Raw genomic sequence first — 8,021 nt, 5'->3', positions numbered from 1 at the left:
TATCCTAAGGACATACGAGTACCATTACAAAATGAAAAATTCATATTGGACCTTGCTACTCCATACCTCCTTTCTGTAGTTATTACGCATAGTTTTAAAACATGAGCAACTAGTATTTAATGAAGTACAACATAAACAGTGTGCAGCAGAGACTAATTACTTTCATACATCTCACTGGACTTGATTAATCTGTTATATCAGTAATTACTGTACTGTGTGTATCATGATACATGCATGTTACTGAACACAAAAATGTTCATCTTACAATAGATAAATTGTGGAAATGATCACACTCTGAAGTGTTTTTTTTTTTCCAGAGAAAGGTTTCTCCGAACTGAAAAGTTATTCCCACAGTTGTTTGCAGTACTGAAAGCACCTTTTCATTCTCTTGTATAGCTTTTAAAAAAAACTTCACACAATGGGAACCATGATTTTCAGTAATTATTCTCAAAAGAAAAAGAAAAATGTGCAACTACATTCATGAGGTATTGGGACTAGCAGAACAAGTTATTTTCACCAGTTTTTTTAATTATTATTATGGTAACAGTTTCATACATCGGAGATACATCAGAAATTACTTTCTCTAAGGTTTCCAACGTTAGCCAAGGTATTTTATTTCATCGTGGCATCTATTTGACCAGGAAATCTTGTCAGTGTTTCCAACCCTCCTTTTTTTCCACTATGCTTGCCTAACCTAACCAAAACTAACCTTATCGGAATGGTTCGTGGGGCTATCCGTCAGCAATGTACAATTTGCACACGTGACGAACACGATAGTAGGTATTTTTCGCTGAAGAAGGTTGGAAAACACTGATATTGGAAAACAAAAGAAGCGATATCATTCACAAAGTAAGTGATATCGCACCGTTACGTGCATCCGATAGCACTTAGATAAATGCATTTTATTTTCAGTACAAAAAGTGTTTGTTTTGTGTAAAAAGCATAATGGCACCTTGAACTATGTTCCGCAATACACAATTGGTAGGTACGAACCATGCAAAACACAAAATATCTGATTTTAATGTGTCTCCGATCTATGAAACTGGTACCTTTATTATTAAGTACAGATGCTATTATATTTCACACATTGTCAATTTTTGCAAGTTAAATCACTCAACTAACCATAGAGCTTAACACAAATTAAAATTGCTGATTATTGATTATTATTACCACTTTTTAGAGAGAGCAGTGATATCACATGGTATAGATGATTATTTTTTGAGACATAGAACCTAACAAGCAATGCAAAACAAAATCTTACAAGAGAACGTGAATGTTTTATAAAATAATTCCCACATTGTGAATATGTATGAATTTAGGTGAAAATAGTAACTGAAAATATGTTGCTTTCAATACAAAGTTGCATTTACCTCAAATGATCCTTAAGGATTAACTACATACAAATAAAAAAAGGCTGAGACTATTTTCACCAGGTGGTGAGAATAGCATGTAGGGTTATTTTCACTAGCAAAATAATTACCGGAATCATAACATAAGTAGATTAGGATCATTAGGTTTAATTACACTAGTCAACAACCATTTGGAACATCAAAGGTAACATGTGTTCTTAACTAATTCGGATGTGCTGATTTCAGATCTGCAACTGAAATTTTTGTATCACGTAACATTTCAGAGATACACGTGACGTCATATCCGGCATAACGTGGATACGTTATTTACATTTGGATTCCAAGGCCGAATGTTGACAGAAACGTTGAAACAAGCGTATTATAGCTACTTCGGGTGAAATGTTGGTGATCAAGACAAAGTGCGGGCTCCCCATGTGTGCTGTGAGACTTGTTATTCAACTCTTGTGAGGTGGTTTCGTGGAGACAAAACCCGTGCTATGGCATTTGCGGTGCCAATGGTTTGGCGTGAACCGAGTAGCCATGCTGAGGACTGTTACTTCTGCCTAACAAGCATAGCGGGACATTCTAAACGAACACAATCCAGTATTGTGTACCCCAATATTCCTTCCGCTATGAGACCCATACCACATGGACCTGAACTCCCAATCCCTAGCCCACCCTCACATTTAGAGGAATCTTTTGCAGAAGAAGAAGAGCCACCCATCCAGTCCACTTCCAATGATCCAAGCTATTTTCCACAACCAGAGATGGAACCACTCCTTGTCGACCAGTCCAGACTGAATGACTTGGTTAGAGATATGTATCTAACTAAGCAGCAGGCTGAGGTGCTTGGACCTCGACTTCAACAGTGGAATCTGCCGGCTTCCGGAACTAGAATTACCCATTTCAGAAAGAGACATGAACAGTTTTCAGGCTACTTTGAAATGAAAAATTCCCTCTGTGTATGTACAAATATAGACGGTTTAATGGATAAGCTTGGTTTGGAGCACATTCCCGAGGAATGGAGTCTGTTTATAGATTCATCTAAAAGTAGCCTGAAAGCAGTGTTGGTACACAATGGCAACGAAAAACCATCCATACCAGTCGCACATTCTGTTGAGATGAAGGAAACATATGACAGTATGTCTGTCTTGTTAAATATGATTCAATATAATAAGTACTGCTGGCAGATTTGTGGCGATTTAAAGGTCATTGTCATATTAATGGGACTCCAAGGTGGGTTTACAAAGTATTGTTGTTTCCTTTGCTTGTGGGACAGTAGGGCTACAGAATCGCACTACACTGCGAAAAACTGGCCTCCGAGAGAAACCTATATACCAGGGCAACAAAATGTGAAGTATGCTCTATTAGTTAATTCTAACAACATATTGCTTCCTCCTTTGCATATCAAATTAGGCCTCATGAAGAATTTTGTAAAGGCCATGGACAAAGATGGAGATGGTTTTGCATACCTCAGGAGCTTTTTCCCAAAACTAAGTGATGCTAAAGTGAAAGAGGGAATATTCGTTGGCCCCCAAATTCGGAAACTGTTGAGACATCACAACTTTGATAGGAAGTTAAGTGTCAAAGAACTAGCTGCCTGGAAGGCTTTTAGTGCAGTGGTGAATGGATTTCTGAGCAATACTAAAGCACCAAACTATACTCAATTAGTTCTGGAACTCCTTGATTCTTATGCAAAGCTTGGATGTCGAATGTCGCTCAAAATCCACTTTCTCCACTCCCATCTGGATTTTTTCCCAAAGAACTTAGGAGCCATCAGTGATGAACAAGGGGAACGATTCCATCAAGACATTCGTACAATGTAGCAGAGATATCAAGGTAGATGGGATCCTCACATGATGGGCGATTACTGCTGGTTCCTAGTTAGAGATAGTGATAAATATTACAAGAGGAGGAAATAAGGGTAAGTGCATCCATTGTGATAGCTGTATATTGTGTATATTACATACACACACACCCCCCCCCACACACACACCACATATATATGTGCGTGTTTGTATCTTGATCTTTTTTACATCTTATTGAAGATATTTACTCATACAAGTGTAATAACTGCATTCGTAACCTAGTTAAAAATACAAGTCACGTAATATATTTTCATCGCCTTCACTACAATCCTCTTTACCAGTGTAACACAAAAATGTTACGTGTTACGACATTTTTACTATCATTTTCGTGTTCAGGAGGTTCGATTTAGTTAAACTGACCCTTTTTTTCCAGTGTTGCAAAAAAAAAGTTTAAATTTGTTGACTAGTGTTATCTGATTATTTCCGCGGGTGTGTATAATTATAAAAGTAAGAGAACCAAACCTGGTCCACCTAACCCACTCAAGCACGCAAATATGAGAGGAATTTAAAAAATAAGTTATTGCAGAAGCATAACATCACAGATTAAGTTATACACATGGAACTTGGCCCTTACAGAACAGTATATAATATTATTACCATTTCATTAAAATTCCCGAGTTTTCATTTTACACAACAAATGATACACAATTGCAATCAGAAAGTTCGATTTCGATACTGAATGCAGGCCTGTACCGATGTATGAAATGAAAAAAATGTATGAAAAAAAATGGCGCCGACTAGCGTAGATGTGTGTGTATCTGCTCCTACAAATTTACGTATAAAGTGTGATGATAAATGTGCAAAATGTAAGAGGGTAGTAAAAAACGGCATTTTGTGTGATTCATATGATAAGTGGCTGCATTTTAGATGTGGAAACGTGCCGAAAGAAGAAGGAATTGAAGAAAATACTGAATGGTTTTGTCCCCAGTGCATCAAAGATGGCGGCCATACTATCTCCCCACAGGACAATGAAGATTATGATGGTTCAACTCTTCTTGAAATTGTTAAAATACTTGAAAGTGATATTTTGGAAATAAAAAATGAAAATCAAATGCTGAGAAACAAACTAGAAACAATCGAAAAAAGAAACAAATGTAATGACTCCACCCACACATGGACACAAGTTGTGAAGCATGGCAGAAAATCGAGCAAAAGCAATGAAACTGTAACTTTCATAAACAAGAATAGATTCAGCATCTTGCAGGAACTCCCAGTGGAAGACATGTGTACAGTGAAAGATACAGGCAATCTTTGTAAATATGCCTCAGCAGTAAATCCAACTAAAATTGAGAAGAGAAATAGGCAAAAACCTAGTCATCTGCAAGTGCACATTTTTGCAGACAGTCACGGCAGAGGTCTAGCAGGTGTAATGAAGAAACAACTAGGTGAAATTCCAGTCGATGGTGTTATCAAGCCTGGAGCTAAAATACAAGAGATCGTAAGTGGCATAAAATCTGTAAATTTGGAAAAACACTGTGTACTTATCATGGCTGGTGCAAACAATGTGGCCTGCAACGAAGGACAGGATGTTGCAGAAACACTGGAAGAGAAACTGAATGATCTGGCCATGTCGAAAGTGATTGTTGTGAATATACCTCATAGATATGATCTGCGGTCTGACTCGTGTGTAAATATTGCAGTACATAATACAAACAGGAAAATCAAATATTTGTGTAAAAAGTATAAGAATGTAGAAATGTTAGATATAAGTAGGTTAGGGAATGATAAACACACAAACCATGGTTTGCATTTAAATTGGTCAGGTAAGCAGGGGGTATGTGATCAATTATGTACGATAATTAAAAATCATAGTGCAAATCAAAGTAAAAGCTCCAAACCTATCGAGCTGAAATGGCAAGAAACGGAACCAAAGCAGGGAAACTTTCTGCCCCACCCGGCCTCATAAGCAAAGACAGGCCCTCACTGAGTCGGGTGGTGGATAATCCAATTCATAATTATGATGCGAGATTAATCCACGAAAATATTCAAACACGATTATTACGGCAAGCCCAGTTAGGGATACCACCTTGTAATGGCAACGATATCTTACTACTGCATCTGAACATTAGATCCATTAGAAATAAATTAGATGAACTAGAAATATTAATGGGGGAATAAATAAATAATTGTATTTTAAGCATAAACGAACACTGGCTACGAGATGAAGAATTGCAAATATATGTACCTCCAGGTTTCAGGTTAATTACTGGCTATTGCAGATCAAATATGAATCATGGTGGTGTATCACTATATATCAGCGACAACCTAGATACCAGCTTTAAAATCTTAGATGTTAGTCAGTTTTGCATAGAATGGTGTTTTGAAGTGGCTGCTATGTCACTACCAAATTTAAGAACAATTGTTATCTCAGTGTACAGAGCACCTGAAAGTAATGTAGAATTTTTTATCGAGTGTGTGCAAAATATTATTTCGTACCTAGACAAAAACTTTAACAAACATAAAATAATTATTCTTGGAGACATCAATTTTGACATTCGAAACAGTACCCCTAAGCAAATACATCTTCTAAATATTTTAAAATCTTTCAACTATTACTGCGCAAACAATAGGCCAACAAGACTAGACTCTTGTTTAGATAACATTTTAACAAACCTAGATAAATACTGCTATGAGATAGGGATATTCAATACATTTTATTTAATGGACCACAAAGGCTTATGGTTAAAATTGAACAATAATATACCTCTGAATACTATACATAAACAAATTAAATCGTTAGACTAATTAATGATAACAGGCTGAATATACTAAGAAACAAATTAAAAGACGTTGATTGGATTCATTTAATTTTCTCAACTGCAAATGTCGATGCATTATTTGAGAAATTTATGAGTACCATCTCTGATATATGTAACGACTGCAGTCCTAGAGTCCAAAAAAAGGAGAAACCAATTAAAGCTAAACGCGAACAAAGACACTTAGGTCAATGGTATAATCCACACTTGAGTAAATTAAAAATCTTGCTTATGATGTATTATAATGGATTTAAAAATGGTAACGCAGATAAGAACAGATATATCAAATTAAGAAATATTTACAGATCAGAAATTAGAAAAGCTAAATGCACAGCAAATGATAAATTTATTAATAACTCCAATAATAAATGCAAAGCAGCTTGGAATGTCATTAAGGCAGAATTAGGCAGAGGGAAACCCAGAAGAAAAGAAAATGTTCCGATTACTCCAAGCGAATTTAATGATTTCTTTGTCAGGGTAGGTAACAAATTGGATACAAACCACAATTCCATGAATCAATTTGATTATGAATATAATAATCTCATGTCACAAGACATCTGTAACATTTTGACTGACTTCCGGTGGCATGAGACCCAACCTGCTGATATTTTAAAAGCAGCACAAAAACTAAATAATTCAAAATCGGAAGACTTTTATGGAATGTCGAACTTTATTTTAAAAAGAATCATTGATATTCTACAGTACCCACTTTGCATTCTCATAAACTGGATGATGTATTGTGGGCACTTTCCTTCCTGCCTCAAGCTCTCGGTCGTCATACCCGTGTATAAAAAGGGTGATAAATCAAGCCCCGACAATTACCGTCCTATATCACTTGTTCCCATTGTCTCCAAAATTATAGAACACTGTTTATATAATCAACTCGATAGCTATTTCACAAATAATAATTTATATACAAGTGCACAATATGGTTTCAGAGCCCATCTCTCCACTGTGAAAGCGAATGAAACCATCGTTTCCACAGTGTTGGATGCATTTGAATCCAAACTTTCTGTAAGTGCAACACTTATCGATCTGAGTAAAGCCTTTGACTCTGTTTTCCATCAAATATTAATAAAAAAATTACACTTCTATGGCATCAAAGAAACTGAACTTGCTCTAATAAAATCCTACTTATCAAATAGACAACAAATGGTCACTGTAGACAACATAAAATCAGAATTCTTAAATATAAAAAATGGTGTTCCACAAGGTTCTGTCCTCGGCCCATTGTTGTTCAATATTTATATAAATTTATATAAGACTGTTTTATATGCAGATGATACCATATTCCTTACGGTGGGCAGTGAAAATTTACAGTTGAGAAGCTTGATAAGGAAATAGAGGAAAGGTCCACTTTTTGGTTTGAAACAAATCAACTTACAATTAATGAAAATAAAACAGAGAAAATATTTTTTACATTAGGAAATGGCCATGAATGGACTTCTGTAAAACTTCTTGGTTTACACTTAGACTCCAAATTATCTTGGGAGTCGCAAACAAATCACCTATGTTCCAAACTTGCCAGGGTGGTATTTCTACTTAAAAAGCTTAGAACATGCATTAGCAAGGATTTGTTGCTGCAATCATATTATGCATATTTTCATAGCCTTCTGACTTATGGAATTCTCTTGTGGGGAAACTCATCTGGTGCTGGGGATGTATTTATCTGGCAGAAAAAAGCTTTACGAAGCATGGCAGGAGTGTTTGACCAGTCTGTTTCCTGTAAAAATCTCTTTAAAGAACTAAAGATAATGACTGTGCCAAGCTCATATATATTTACCTGTCTAGTGTATACAAAAGAAAATGTACATAATTATAATGCAAGACACACTGTGCACAGACACAATACAAAATTCTGTTACAAGCTCGATACACCATCAATCAGATTAAGTAAAACACAAAAGAGTTATAAGTATTTAGGAATTAAGTTATACAACATGTTACCAGAAGCTGCTCACAGTGTCTCTTTTAAAAAATTTAAAAGTGTACTTCAACCCTGGTTAAAAGAAAAGGTCTTCTACAATCTAGAAGAATTCGAAATCCAT

This window comes from Lepisma saccharinum, chromosome 2, assembly GCF_977018435.1.
Source record: "Lepisma saccharinum chromosome 2, izLepSacc3.1, whole genome shotgun sequence".
Lineage (NCBI taxonomy): Eukaryota > Metazoa > Arthropoda > Insecta > Zygentoma > Lepismatidae > Lepisma > Lepisma saccharinum.
Note: the sequence above shows the minus strand (reverse complement) of the source record.